The sequence below is a fragment of the Neomonachus schauinslandi genome, chromosome 9 (genome assembly GCF_002201575.2).
Source record: "Neomonachus schauinslandi chromosome 9, ASM220157v2, whole genome shotgun sequence".
Classification (NCBI taxonomy): Eukaryota; Metazoa; Chordata; class Mammalia; order Carnivora; family Phocidae; genus Neomonachus; species Neomonachus schauinslandi.
This window is the reverse complement of record NC_058411.1, coordinates 12,072,598-12,087,897: the sequence shown is the minus strand read 5'-3', so window position 1 is coordinate 12,087,897 and position 15,300 is coordinate 12,072,598. Positions and strand designations below refer to the sequence as shown.

General features: G+C 38.5%; 1 non-coding gene across 1 annotated transcript; it reads right to left on the bottom strand.

The window, feature by feature from the left end:
* Positions 1-4,659: 4,659 nt before the first annotated feature.
* Positions 4,660-4,766, bottom strand: LOC123325763. Its single transcript, XR_006540621.1, has one exon. It is a non-coding gene; the product is annotated as a U6 spliceosomal RNA (small nuclear RNA).
* Positions 4,767-15,300: the final 10,534 nt, after the last annotated feature.

Sequence of the window (15,300 nt, the reverse complement as noted above, 5' to 3'; positions counted from 1 at the left end):
GTATGACATTCTCAGCCATCATTCTTTAAGCACTGCCCTCACCCTCTTATCAACTCTCCTTGGGGGACTCCATTGGATGGTCTCCTACTGTCTCTTCTAAATCTACCTTATCTTCTGTATTTTCCATCATTTTGTCTCTCTAATCTAGTCTGACATTCTTTGCTTTTTCACTGGATTGCTTAGTTATAATAACCTGTGACCCAGATAACTAACTCTTTTCCTGGAGATATCTCCAAACTTGTTTCTTAAACTTCGCTAGCACAGCTGTTTATAGCCAGTACCTGCTGACTTCAATGCCTGAAGCCCTTGTGGATCTGTTTCTGTTCGTTTTTCTGCTTTCTCTTGCTCAGAGATTCTGATTTTGGGGGGTTTCCTGATATGCTTTGCCTATAGTTTGGGCACTGTAATTGAAAATTATTTGCAGGGATGCCTGGGTGGCTTGGTTGGTTGAGCGTTTGACTCTTGGTTTCAGCTCAGGTCCTGATCTCAGGGTCCTAAGATCAAGCCCTACATCAGGCTCTATGCTTAGCATGGAGTCTGCTTCAGATTCTTTCTCCCTCTCCCTCCTGCTCTCTCTCTCTCAAATAAATAAATAAAATATTTTTAAAAATTATTTGGAGATAGAACTTGGGTTAAGAATGGAGGTACTTCACTTCAAAGAAGAGTTGCATTTGCTCTGTCAGATTCCACAGTTACTACCAATTAAGAATCACCTTAAAGCAAGTTTAAGGCTTGAGATACCCTTGTCAAACCAGGTGACTTGAAAACAGAATTATTTCTGTGAGGGATGTTCTACTTCCAGTCCATCCTGTCCAGTGAGACTTCCTCCTAATGTCCTGGGCTTTGATTCTGTCCTTCTCTCCTGACGAATTGGTTTCTCTTCACTTAGGGCCATATAATTTCTTACTGTTACGCTATTAAGATTTTTTAAAATGTTACTCACCAATTTTAGTTGTTTTCACTGTATAAATTTAGCTTTCTGTGATAGGATAACATATGGTATCTTTTTTTAAATTAATAGATACAAAATTCTTAGTAGCTACCAAGTTCTACATAGTTAAACAACGTGATCTGGAGAAACAATGCACCATTGAAATCTCATTTGATAAGATCTGGAAATATTACAATTTGTTGTCACAGATTCAATCATCTTTGAATCCAGAACATAATAGTCCTTTCTTAGGTACTCGTTTAAGCTTCTGTTATTAAAACAAACATAAGGAAGAAAAGTGTTAAAGCAGTTGACGTCCTAGAAACACATCTGAAAATAGTGTAACAAGGGTAATGTATCAGTTTCTTAGAGTCACCATAACAGATCACTACGAACCAGCTGAGAACAGATATTCATCTCTTACAGTTCTGGAGGCAGAGTCCAAAATCAAAGTGTCAGCAGAGTGGTGCTCCTTCCAGAGGCTCTAGGAGAGAGAATCTGTTTCTTGCCTTTTCTAGCTTCTAGTGGCCGCACCGCCCCGATCTCTCCGAGATGGGCACATCGCTTCCTACTCTTCTCTTCTATGTGTATCAGATCTCCCTCTGCTTCTTCTTATAAACACACTTGCGATGGCCTTTAAGTCTCATTCAGAGAATCCAGGATCATCTCCCCATCTCAGAATCCTTAACTTAATTACATCTGCAAGGTAATATTCACAGGTTCCAGGGATTAGGCCATGGATATATCTTTTTAAGGAACACCATGGAGCCCACTATCAGTGATATGATGTAAAATAAAATTAGGTATACCTCTTCTTGTGATAACATCTTAAGATGGATAATAGACATAGAAAATTCATTTGAATATTGTTTGATCATTATTTCTGCCTGGCTAAACTGGAAGTCTTAAAAAGTCTCTTTCTCTATTTCTTTCTTTATATGTATATATATATACACACACACACATATATATACATATATATACACACACATTCATTGTCTCTCTCTAATAATAATATAGATAATATATAATATATAAAATAGTCATAAAGCGTTTTAAACATCTCAGAGAAAAGGAACTAGATTAGAATGGCCTGGTATTTACATCACTAATACACACTGTTTATTTGAATCTAATTTAGTTAAATTCTTTTTTTTTTTTAAGATTTTATTTATTTGACAGAGAGAGACACAGCAAGAGAGGGAACACAAGCAGGCGGAGTGGGAGAGGGAGAAGCAGGCTTCTCGCCGAGCGGGGAGCCCGATGCCGGGCTCGATCCCAGGACCCTGAGATCATGACCTGAGCCGAAGGCAGATGCTTAACAACTGAGCCACCCAGGCACCCCAAATTTACTTAAATTCTTATCAGCAGTGTTTTCATCATATTGAAACCATTAGAGTCTTGGTATACTCCACTATCCCAATCATTTAAAAGAATAGAATATCTGAAAATGAAATGTAAAGTTTTCGTGTAACTACAGATACTTTTCAAGTTCCAGACAATTGTTGATACAAAGCATTCAGGCGATACCATCACATAACCAAGGCAAGTGATGTTGAACCCTGGGAAAAAGTCATGACTGAACTACATTCAATGCTAACTAAAGAGGAGAAAGTTCAATATATACATTTTTACTGTGAGGATATCTTTTGGATGGTTTATAACAGAAAAGGTGAAGTCATTCTTTTTTTAGGAAAAAGGATGTTAAGTGCTAAACATTAGCAGACTGTAAGATCAAATAGAATACTGATTAACTGGAATTTGAATGCTAACATTAACTGCTAAGATTACACAGAATTCTGTCTCTCTAAACACCATTTTATAAATACTATCTGTTAAAATGTCTACATGTCTTTCAGCAGTGTAAGTTCTACAGGCACATTATGCAAACACCAATTCGCTGACCTATCTAAATGAGAAACCCAGTAAAAGTATTCAGAACAAATGTGTTCAGAAGTTGTCATCCTTTTAGTAGTGTGTCTATGAATGATAGGAATTTATGTTCAGCAACTGTATGCATATTTGAAAATTTTCTTATTTAGTTTAATTTAAACATTTTTTAAATACTAAATTTTATTAATTTTTTAAAAAGATTTAATTTATTTTGGGAGAGAGTGAGAGAGAAAGAGAGAGAGAGAGCATGAGCTGGGGAGGGAGGAAGGGTGGAAGGAGAGGGACAGAGTCTCAAGCAGACTCCCCGATGAGCAAGGAGCCCGACACAGGGTTGATCTCACGACCCTGAGATCATGACCTGAGCTGAAACCAACAGTGGGGCATTTAACTGACTGCACCACCCAGGTGCCCCTGTTACTTTTTTTAAAACCATGGTTTACAGGTGCCTGGGTGGCTCAGTTGGTTAAGCGTCTGCCTTTGGCTCAAGTCATGATCTCAGGGTCCTGGGATTGAGTCCCCCATTGGGCTCCCTGCTGAGCAGCTTCTTCCTCTGCTCATGTGCTCTCTCGCTCTCTCTCAAATAAATAAATAAAATATTTTAAAAAAATAAAATAAACCATGGTTTATTATTGCTTGTTAACAGGATGTATAGAGGGAATGTAAAATCTTTAAAGATTAAAAAAAGTTTGTCACCCAGTCACCCCATCCCTCCCACCCCACCCCCCACTGGGTGACAGACACTGGGGAGGGTATGTGCTCTGGTAAGCGCTGTGAATTGTGCAAGACTGTTGAATCTCAGATCTGTACCTCTGAAACAAATAATGCAATATATGTTAAGAAAAAAAAGAAGAAGAAGAAGATAGCAGGAGGGGAAGAATGTTGGGGGGGGAATCGGAGGGGTAGACAAACCATGAGAGATGATGGACTCTGAAAAACAAACTGAGGGTTCTAGAGGGGAAGGGGGTGGGAGGATGGGTTAGCCTGGTGGTGGGTATTGAGGAGGGCACGTTCTGCATGGAGCACTGGGTGTTATGCACAAACAATGAATCATGGAACACTACATCTAAAACTAATGATGTAATGTATGGGGATTAACATAACAATTAAAAAAAAAGTTTGTTATCACCCTACCATACGGTTTAGCAACAGATTTACTTTTTAAATTTATTTTTATTTACTTATTTTTGGGGGGCGGTAGGGGCACAGGGAGAGGGAGAGAGAATCTTAAACCCGCCCCATGCCCAGAGCAGAGCCCAATGCGGGGCTCAATCTCACAACCCTGAGATCAGGACCTGAGCTGAAATCAACAGTCCGACTCTCAGCCACCCAGGCACCCCAGATGCACTTTTTTAACAGAACATGGACCTGATATGACAGTTTCACTACCAACTAGGTGTTTAATATTGGGATTCTACTTGTACTAGATAATTTAAAAGCTAAAACCTCTCAAATAGTCCTGAAGAATACAGGATAAAATTGGAAAAAAAAAGATAATCATAGGATTACAAGCATGGCATAGTACTTGGATATCCCTTATCTGCTGTCTTTTTTAAAAAATTTCTAGACCTGGGGCGCCTGAGTGGCTAAGTCAGTTGGGCGGCTGCCTTTGGCTCAGGTCATGATCCCAGAGTCCTGGGATCGAGCCCTGCGTCGGGTTCCTTCCTCAGCGGGGAGCCTGCCTCTTCCTCTCCCTCTGCCTGCCACTCCCCCTGCTTGTGCTCTCCCTCTCTCTATCTCTATCAGATAAATAAATAAAATCTCTAAAAAAAAATTTCTAGACCTTTATTCCTCTGTAAAAAAGGGGAAAAAGGAATAAAATAAAATGGCACAGTTGAAGAAACACAGAATGCTTCACGAATTTACGAGTCATCCTTCTGCGGGGGCCACGCTAATCTACTCTGTATCGTTCCAATTTAAATATATGTGCTGCCAAAGCGAGCACTATATTCTGTCTTTAATTTTTAAAGATTTTATTTATTTCTTTGAGAGAAAGAGAAAGAGAGAGAGCGAGCGAGCAGGGGGGGAGGGGCAGAGTAGAGGGAGAAGCAAGCTCCCCACTAAGCAGGGAGCTCCATGCGGGACTGGATCCCAGGACGCTGGGATCACGACCTGAGCTGAAGGCAGATGCTTAACGGACTGAGTCACCCAGGCGCCCCTCTTCTGTCTTTTTAACAGAGACTGGCAACTAGTGAAACACATGCTTAAAATATTCACAAGATAATTTTCATCACATGATCAGGGCTGCTCTAGGTCATACTGCCAAGTATCTTATTCTTTATACTTTTCTCATTCTTCCACCTTCCCTAAGTATCTCCTAAAACCCTGATTGATATAGCCTCCTATCAATCCAGTTACCGAAAAAGAGAGAGCGATTCCATGTGCACTATGTTTTCCGTACAAAAACAAATAAAGCTGCGTGGGAATCGAGCATGTTCTCTCTGAAATGCTAGCACTGATTGTTCCAGAATCTGATAGCCATTTAGAACAGGTTGATGACTCTCCTGTGTAACGTAGATTGTCAGAGCAACTTGAATTCTGTGGCCATCCTCAGAACTTTTTACGTAAGCAGTTAGTCAAAATGTATTTATACTGAAATTTCAATTTTATACCCACTTCAAAAGGATTTCCATCCTTAAGTGCTGATCTATTTGTCTATTCTTATGATGGGTTAAAGGATTAATATTTTTATATTTTTTTCCCAGTCAAGAACATGATGTGTATTTCCTTTTGCTCAAATCTTATTTTATGGGTCTCCAAAAGGTTTTTTTTATGTTTCCCTCATATAGGTTCTAATCTTGTTACATTTACTTCCAAGTACTTAATAGATTTTGTTGCTATTATGAATGGAAAAAAAAATCCCCCCATATCTTTTCCTAGGAAATTATTACTAAAATAGAGAACAGTTATTTTGCACATTTAACTTATAAGCCACCTTATGAACTTCATGAATTTTATGGATTCTAATGCATTTTTCTTATCAGCATCGCGGCCTTCCTGGTTATAAAGTAATATCAGCAATAAACAGATGGTTTTTATCTTTGCTTTTCCAGTGTTATGCCAGGCCCCTCACTTCCTTGTCCTAGGCTTCCTGTTATAACTTCCAAGACAATGTGGAGTATTACAGTAGTAGTCCTGCTTTGTCTTTTCCTAATGGTTTTGATCATCTGACCAATGTCCACTGAGTGTTTGCTGAGAGTCAGTCAGGGAGGGCTGAGAATACCTGGGGGACTAAAGCAAAGTCCCTGGACACATAACACTTACATTCTAGGAGGGGTGCCATGGAAGGGGACTTTGAGTACCCTTATTCCACAAATGTTTGTTCATGTTCCTGATTTTCACTGATGGAGATGTACTGTTTTGCCACTTAAAGATACGATTTGCCATTGATTTTTTCATAACTACTCCTATGTTTTAAAAGGAAGCGTTGCCAAATTTTATCAAATACCTTTTAAGGATTAAATTATATGATTATTTTTCTCTTTTAACATACTGAAGAACTTGTATACAAATGTAGGGATCCGAAGGGGTACGTGCACCCCATTTATAGCAGCAATGTCCACAATAGCCAAACTGTGGAAAGAGCCAAGATGTCCATCGACAGATGAATGGATACAGAAGATGTGGTATATATATACAATGGAATATTATGTAGCCATCAAAGGGAATGAAATCTTGCCATTTGCAATGACATGGATGGAACTGGAGGGTGTTATGCTGAGCGAAATAAGTCAATCAGAGAAAGACATGTATCATATGACCTCACTGATATGAGGAATTCTTAATCTCAGGAAACAAACTGAGGGTTGCTGGAGTGGTGGGGGGTGGGAGGGATGGGGTGACTGGGTGATAGACACTGGGGAGGGTATGTGCTATGGCGAGTGCTGTGAATTGTGTAAGACTGTTGAATCACAGATCTGTACCTCCGAAACAAATAATACATTATATGTTAACAAAAAAAAAAAAAAAGAAAAAGCAGGAGGGGAAGAACGAAGTGGGGGAAATCAGAGGGGGAGACGAACCATGAGAGACGATGGACTCTGAGAAACAAACTGAGGGTTCTAGAGGGGAGGGGGTGGGGAGATGGGTTAGCCTGGTGATGGGTATTAAAGAGGACACGTTCTGCATGGAGCACTGGGTGTTAAACGCAAACAATGAATCATGGAACACTACATCAAAAACTAATGATGTATGGTGATTAACATAACATAATAATAATAAAAAAAATTTACTGAAGAACTTGTAATGAAATATGTTGATTAGTTTCCTGATACTGGATTCTCCTTGCAATCCTGGACTATAGGACTTGATCACGCTGTATTGTTCATTTCTTGCATGGCTGGGTTCGATTCACTAATATTTTATTTGGAATTTTTGCTCATTTTTATTATTAGAGGTACATAAACTTTATAAAAAGAATTGGGGGAGTTTCCACTCTTTTCTATGGCGAGTAAATATTCAAATAACATTGGAATTATCTGTTCCTTATAGGTGACGTAAATCTCAGCTCTTAATCTCTCTGATTCTGCTTTTATTTCAGTGACAGTTGCTTGATACCTTTTTTAATCTCTTTTATGATACTTGGTTTATGCAAACTTTCCATCTCTTCTTGGGTCCATTTTGGTAATTTAGAATTTGTTAGAGAAGGATGCATTCGTCCAGCTCGTTAAATTCGTTTTTTCTGTCCAGTTGCCTGGAAAGACTCGTACATCTTTTCATCTTGCCAGCATTTGTAGTTATATTGTCTTTCACATTTCTGTTCTTTGTTTTTAGTAGCTTTATTGAGATGTAATTGGAATATAATAAAAGACACATATATGAAGTGTGTAATTTGGTAATTTTTTTTTTTAAAGATTTTGTTTATTTATTTGAGAGCGAGAGAATGAGACAGAGCACATGAGAGGGGGAGAGTCAGAGGGAGAAGCAGACCCCCCGCTGAGCAGGGAGCCCGATGCGGGACTCGATCCCGGGACTCCAGGATCATGACCTGAGCCGAAGGCAGTCGCTTAACCAACTGAGCCACCCAGGCGCCCCTGTAATTTGGTAATTTTTGACAAATGCGTATGCCAGGAAAAAACATTATCACAATCGAGATAATGAAGCTGTCACCCCCTAAAGTGTCCCCAGTGCTCTCCCCACTTCTCCACCCCACCCCCAGGCAACCACTGATCTGCTTTCTGCCGCTACAGATTGGTTTGTGTATGGTGTGTACTCTCTTTTGTTTCCTTTGCTCAGCATCATGATTTGGGGTTCATCCCGGTTGTTGATTATACCTATAGTTCATTCCTTCTTATTGCTGAGTAGTATTCCATTGTGGGGTTACAGCCCAATTTGTTTATTCATTGACTTGTTGATGGATATTTGTGCTGTTTCCAGCTTGGGGCTATTATAAGTAAAGTTGCTATGAACATTTGTACGGATGTGTGCTTTCATTTCTCTTGGAAAAATACTAAGGCGTATGGTGCGCAGATGTTTAACTTTTTAAAAAATGATAAGAGTGTTTTCCAAAATGGCTGTACCATTTTACATCCAACATTTGGTATGATCAATCTTTAAATTGAGCCATGCTACTAGCTGGGTAGTGGAACAAGAAATGTTGGCGAGGATGTGGAGAAGAGGGAACCCTTGTGCACTGTGGGTGGGAATGCAAACTGGTGCAGCCACTGCAGAAGACAGTATGAAGTTTCCTCAAATATTTAAAAATAGAACTACCCTACGATCCAGTAATCTCACTACTGGGTATTTACCCTAAAAATACAAAAACACTAATTTGAAAAGATATATGTACCCCTATATTTACTGCAGCATTATTTACAATAGCCAAATTATGGAAACAGCTCAAGTGTCCATCAATAGATGAATGAATAAAGAGGATATGGTGTTTATATACAATGGAATATTATTCAGCTGTAAAAAATGAAATCTTGCCATTTGCAACAACATGGATGGAACTAGAGGGTATTATGCTGAGTGAAATAAGTCAGTCAGAGAAAGACAAATGTCATATTATTTCACTCACATGTGGAATTTAAGGAACTAAACAAAGGAAAAAAGAGAGACAAACCAATAAATAGACTTTTTAAGATTTATTTATTTGAGAGAGAGAGAATGAGCAGGGGGCAGGGAGGGGGAAAAGGACAGAGGGAGAGGGAGAAGCAGACTCCCTGCTGAGCAGGGATCCTGATGCAGGGCTCCATCCCAGGACCCCGGGATCATGACCTGAGCCGAAGGCAGACGCTTAACTGACTGAACCACCCAGGCGCCCCAAGAAATAGACTCTTAACTATAGAGAACAAACTGATGGTTACCAGAGGGGAGGGGAGTGGGGGGATGGGTGAAATAGATAATAAGGATTAAAGAGTGCACTTGTGATAAGCACTGAGCCATGCATAGAATTTTTGTTGAGTCACTATATTGTACACCTGAAACTAATATAACACTGTCTGTTAACTATACCTGATTAAAATAACAAACTTAATTTAAAAAAAGTTATGTAGTAGTGTATTATTGTAGTTTTAATTTTGATATGGGCTTGATTTTGATTAGGGTTTGATTTTGATCCTGGTTCTAATTCTCCTTCAGTTTGTTTTTGTTGCTTCACAACTCAAACAATTAGAAACAAACCAGGACAATCTACTCCTTCCACAACAACCATAGATACGATACTTGTAAATCTTGTAAAAAAGGGGATATCAGACAATTAAGAAAATCATAAGAGAAAACACATTTGCAATATTGTACTGTATTTATTGAAAAAAATCCGTGTACGGGCGCCTGGGTGGCTCAGTCGTTAAGCATCTGCCTTCGGCTCAGGTCATGATCCCAGGGTCCTGGGATCGAGTCCCACATCGGGCTCCCTGCTCGGCAGGAAGCCTGCTTCTCCCTCTCCCACTCCCCCTGCTTGTGTTCCTGCTCTCACTATCTCTCTGTCAAATAAACAAATAAAATCTTTAAAAAAAAAAAAAGAAAGAAAAAAAATCCGTGTACAAGAGAATTTTCACAGTTCAAACCCATGTTGTTCAAAGATCAACTGTACTGTCTTCCTAACCACTAACTGCTGTAAACTATAAGGTGTACAACTTTGGGTTCATTTTTCACAATTTAAAAAACACAAGTCTTGGGGCGCCTGGGTGGCTCAGTCAGTTAAGCATCTGCCTTTGGCTCAGGTCATGATCCTGGGGTCCTAGGATCGAGGCCCACTTTGGCTTCCTGCTGAGCCAGGAGTCTGCTTCTTCCTCTCCCTCTGCCCTTCTCCCTACTTGTGCTCTCTCTCTCTTTCAAATAAATAAATTAAAAATCTTAAAAAAAAAAAGTGAGTCTTATTTCGAAGTTGGGGGAAATTCACCCCAACAGGAGACCTTAAACTGAGGCTCTTTTGATAATGACATGAGACAGACAGCTTTCTCACTGACTTTGGAACAAATAGATGACATCACAGTGGGGTCTGCTTCCGCCCAAAGCTGGAACACAAGTCCCTTGGATTCTCCCACCTAGGCTCCTTCATAGTCTTCCTTCACATCCTTCTCATCATTCTTTCATTGTCTATCGCCCACTTCCTTGAGTCATGCCTTCCCTTTCCTTTTCATTTCTGCCCTCCTTACTACTTCCTTCTCTATTCCTCATCTACCTACAAACATTCAAGGCTTCTGGTTGTTGCACATTTGTTTCCCTAAACCTCCCTGACATGGTAAGCAAGAACATTTGAGATGCTAACCAAGACAGTCATTGCACGACAACCATGGTCCTGACCCACCATCAAAGGACCTCTCCACCCCAATTTCTTGAATCCACTAGATGGGTTCCCACTGGCCTCAAGTCTTGGTTGTGCTTCTTAATACAGCCTCTAAATACCTCTTTTCTCCTCTGTCTTGTAATTATCTTCCCAACCAAATGTCTTGCCTCCAAAACCCTTTCTCAGCTCCAGACCACCATCGGAGATCAACAGATGGTTTAGCCAGTGCTCCAAGGAGAGTACCAACAAGGAACTGCTGACTCTGTGGACAGTTTCACCGAGCCTTGACCAAGACCCCACAGAGATTACTCTAACCCCTAAGAGTGTTCTAAGACAAATGATGTCTGTCTTGCATAAGAGGGGGCACTGACAAGGCCAAACACAGACCGTTCCCCTTTTGACAAGGCCAGACACTGATCCTCCAACTCCCCATTCTTGGTCTCATGATTGATTTGCTAAGATTAAAACTGTCCCCTGAAACTCGCTAACCACAGAGAAAAACATTTCCCGTTCACATAACTGACTGAGACTTCTCCTGCTTGAAAAACAACCCCGACTGTAAATCACCCCATCTGCAACCTGTTTACTCCCCCTTATAAAAAGTCTAAGGCAAAAACATCCTGCTGAGATGCTCTGATCTTTGGATTTCGGATGCTCCACCCATTGACTGAAAAATACCAATCTCCTTACCTGTCTGATTTTTGTCTTTGATATAAATTACATGAAAAAGTGATCAAACCATAGAGCACTAGTGCAAAAACCAACAAATGGACCAAGAAACAAAAATAAATTCACGTAATGTGGAAATCTGATATATGATAAAAAAGGCACCACAAAGGAATGGCAAAAAAAAAAAAAATGTTTAATTGATGGTACTGGGCAAATTAGCTCACTCTATGGAGAAAAAAATATTAAAAATATAATAAATGTAATATAATTATATTAAAAGGAGGGGGTCTCAGACTAAAGTCCTAAACTCAAAAGTTAAACTTACAAATCAAATTGAAGAAAATGTAAGAAAATATCTATGAACTAGAAGTGGAGGGAAACTTCCTAACCCAGACTCAAATAATGCATGACTTTGACTACATCAAAATGAAAAATTTCTGATAAACAATGTACCCATTGGCAAAATTAACAGAGACATGACAGACTGACTAGGGATTACATCAAGGAGAATTGATTTTAGACTCTCATTTGTAAACCATTATTGGGTGATAAATGCAGTGTAGTGATTGCACATGAGCATTAAAAAGATAAAGTAGAACAGAATAGAAAGTATCAGAGATCATAGTAAGTATTAGAGGAGTATACTCATTAACTTTTTGTTTAAGTTGTGTAAATAAAATGCAAATTAAAATATACATTATCCACAATGTGTATTGGTGGGGAATATAATATTTACATATACATATCAGTACATAGTAACATATAATTAATCACATTTAATTACATAGACTTAATATATAATTATATATTAATATAATCAACATAAACTATAATTAACATATTTACATATAATCTTTATATGTACTAATATGATATATATTATAGATAATGTATATATGTTGTTATACTGTTAAATATATTTTTACTGTCGATTATGATCAAAACAGTGAAAACCATTTGATATTTGCTTGAGCAAATCACAGAGAAAATAATGATAGTCAACAGAAAATTGAGCAAAGTGTCCCAATAGGCAATGAACAGAGAAAGAAGCCTGAATGGCTAACAAGTATATGAAGAGTTGCTCAAACTTATTAGTAATCTGGCAGATACATTTTAAAACTGTCTTACATCAGAATGACAAAAATAAAGACATATGCTGCTAAGTGTTAGGGTACATGGGAACTCTTGCAATTTTGATGGAAGTGTAAACTGGTTAGGACATTCTAGAAATAATCATTTGGAGGTACTTAGTGGAATTAAGAACGTAAATTCTCTTTGACTCAGCAAAGAGAAATCCACGTCTAGGTGTGTATATCTGGGAGTGGTACATATACCCCCTCTGCTCTTAAGGTGGCATAGAATGGGAGGCTTGCTGTGGTGGTGTTTATGAATTGCAAAGTTGCAGGCAAATCTAGGTTTTATCATTAGGGGAGTGGATACCTAGAATGTGGTAAATGCACATTTGTAATATGAATTACTATGCACTAGTTAGAAGCAACAGCCTCAGTGTACACCAAACAAAATCTTGAGTGATAAAGGGAAACACAGAATGAGGTTTGCAGCATACTACCATCCAAGTCAAATACATATATGCATAGACTGCATATTTTAACAGTTAAAACTAGTTGTCTTTAGGTAGTAGCAATATGGATTTTTTTCTTTTCTTTATTCTTTGTGGTATTTTAAAAGTTTTCCACAAGTTTATATATATTGGTTTTCATAATGAGAATATACATAATAAAATTTACTATTAAAAAGTCACCTATGTGAAAGAACAGTCTTTTCAACAAATAGACATTTTTCCGACAAGATATATAAATGGCCAATAAGCATACAAAAAGATTCTCCACAACATAGTCATTAGGCAAATGCAAATCAAAACCACACTGAGATACTGCTTCACATACATTTGGATGTCAGTAAAGACAGACAATATAAAGTGTTGGCAAGGATGTGGAGGAATTGGAACCCTCTGCACTGATCGTGAGAATGCAAAACAATGCAACCACTTTGAGAAACAATTTGGCAGGTCCTCAAAATGTTAAACCTAGAGGTCCTATATGACTGAGCTCTTCTACTCCTAGTATCTACCCAAGAGAAATGAAAACATACGCCCACAAAAACACTTGTAGGAGAATGTTCAGAGTAGTATGATTCATGATAGCCAAAGGGTCAAAACAACCCAAATGTCCATCAACTGATGAGTGGCTAAACAAAATGTGGTATATCTATATAATAGGATGCTATCTGGTGGTAAAAAGGAATCAAGTATTGATTTATGCTATAACATGCATGAACTTAAAAGCATTTGCTGACTGAAAGAAGTCAGTCTCAGAAGATCACATATTCTATGGTTCAGTTTATATAAAATGTCCCTAAAAAGCAACTCTGTAGAGACAGAAAGTAGATTAGTGGTTGCCTAGGGCTGGGAGTACAGAATGAGGGGTGACTGCTAATGGGTATGAGGTTTCTTTCTGAGGTGATGATATATAGACCATGGTGATGGTTGCCTAATTCTCTATGCTTTTTAGGCATTGTGATGAGTGCCAGAGCATTCAGCTTATCTGTATTTTCAGTAATAAGGAAACACTGTAACCAGGAATCATCATAATTTTCCCATCATCAATGTCTCCAAATAAAGTCTGATTACCTAGAGGAAAAAAACTATGAAAAATATCTTATATAATATTGTTAAATACACTTGTCTTTTATAAAATTAATACAAGCTCATTGTAAAATTGATAAAACAGAACAAAACTAGAAACAGCTATTATCCTCATACCCAGCATATAATTGCTGTTAATTTTGTGGTCTATTTTCTCAGTTTTTATGTTTTAAATAAAAGTTGTATTGTCTATTTGGATTACATAGAATGTAGTATTTTATAATTATTTTATTCTCTTAACTCTGATTTAGAAAACCTAGATCTGGGCACTAGATGCACTTGTCCTTACTGGATTATCACAGCTTGTATGACCTTTCAGAGGGCAGAGATGGGGGAGGGGACACACACTAACCCATCCATATCACTGTCTATCTATTAAATAAACCCAAGTTTACATTTCAGACATAAGACGTCTGCATATTGAGAGTGAGGAGATGGAGAAACATTTATCATGCCAATGGATGTCAGTGAGAACGCCAGAGTAGCAATACTTATAGAAGACAAAATGGACTTTAAAACAAAGTCTGTACATGTCTCCAAAGAAGACATCCAGATGGCCAACAGACACACGAAAAGTTGGTCAACATCACTCATCATCAAGGAAATGCAAATCAAAACTATAATGAGGTATCACTTTGCACCTGTCAGAATGGCTAAAATCAAAACCACAAGAAACAACAAGTGTTGGCGAGGATGTAGAGAAAAAGGAACCCTAGTGCGCTGTTGGTGGGAATGCAAACTTGTGCAGCTGCTGTGGAAAAACAGTATGGAGGGTCTTCAAAAAGTTAAGAATAGAACGACCCTATGATCAAGTAATTGCACCACTGGGTATTTACCTCCAAAATACAAAAACACTAATTCAAAGGGATACTTGCACCCCCATGTTTATTGCAGCACTATTTACAATAGCCAAATTATGGAAACAGCCCAAGTGTCCATCAATAGATGAATGGATAAAGAAGATATGGCATATATATGATGGAATATTATTCAGCCTAAAAAGAATGAAATCTTGCCATTTGCAATGACACGGATGAAGCGAGAGAATATAATGCTAAGTGAAATAAGTCAGAGGAAGGGGGCGGCTGGGTGGCTCAGTCATTAAGCAGCTGCTTTTGGCTCAGATCATGATCCCAGGATCCTGGGATCGAGCCCCGCATCGGGCTCCCTGCTTCTCCCTCTGCCTGCTGCTCTGCCTGCTTGTGCTCTCTCTCTCTCTCTCTGTGTCAAATAAATCAATAAAATCTTAAAAAAGAAAAAAGTCAGAGGATGACAAATACCATATGATTTCACTCATATGTGGAATTTAAGAAACAAATGAGCAAAAAGAGACAGATAGAAAGACAGACAGACAGACAGACAGACAAACCAAGAATCAGACTCTTCACTAGAGAGAACAGATAGTTACCAGAG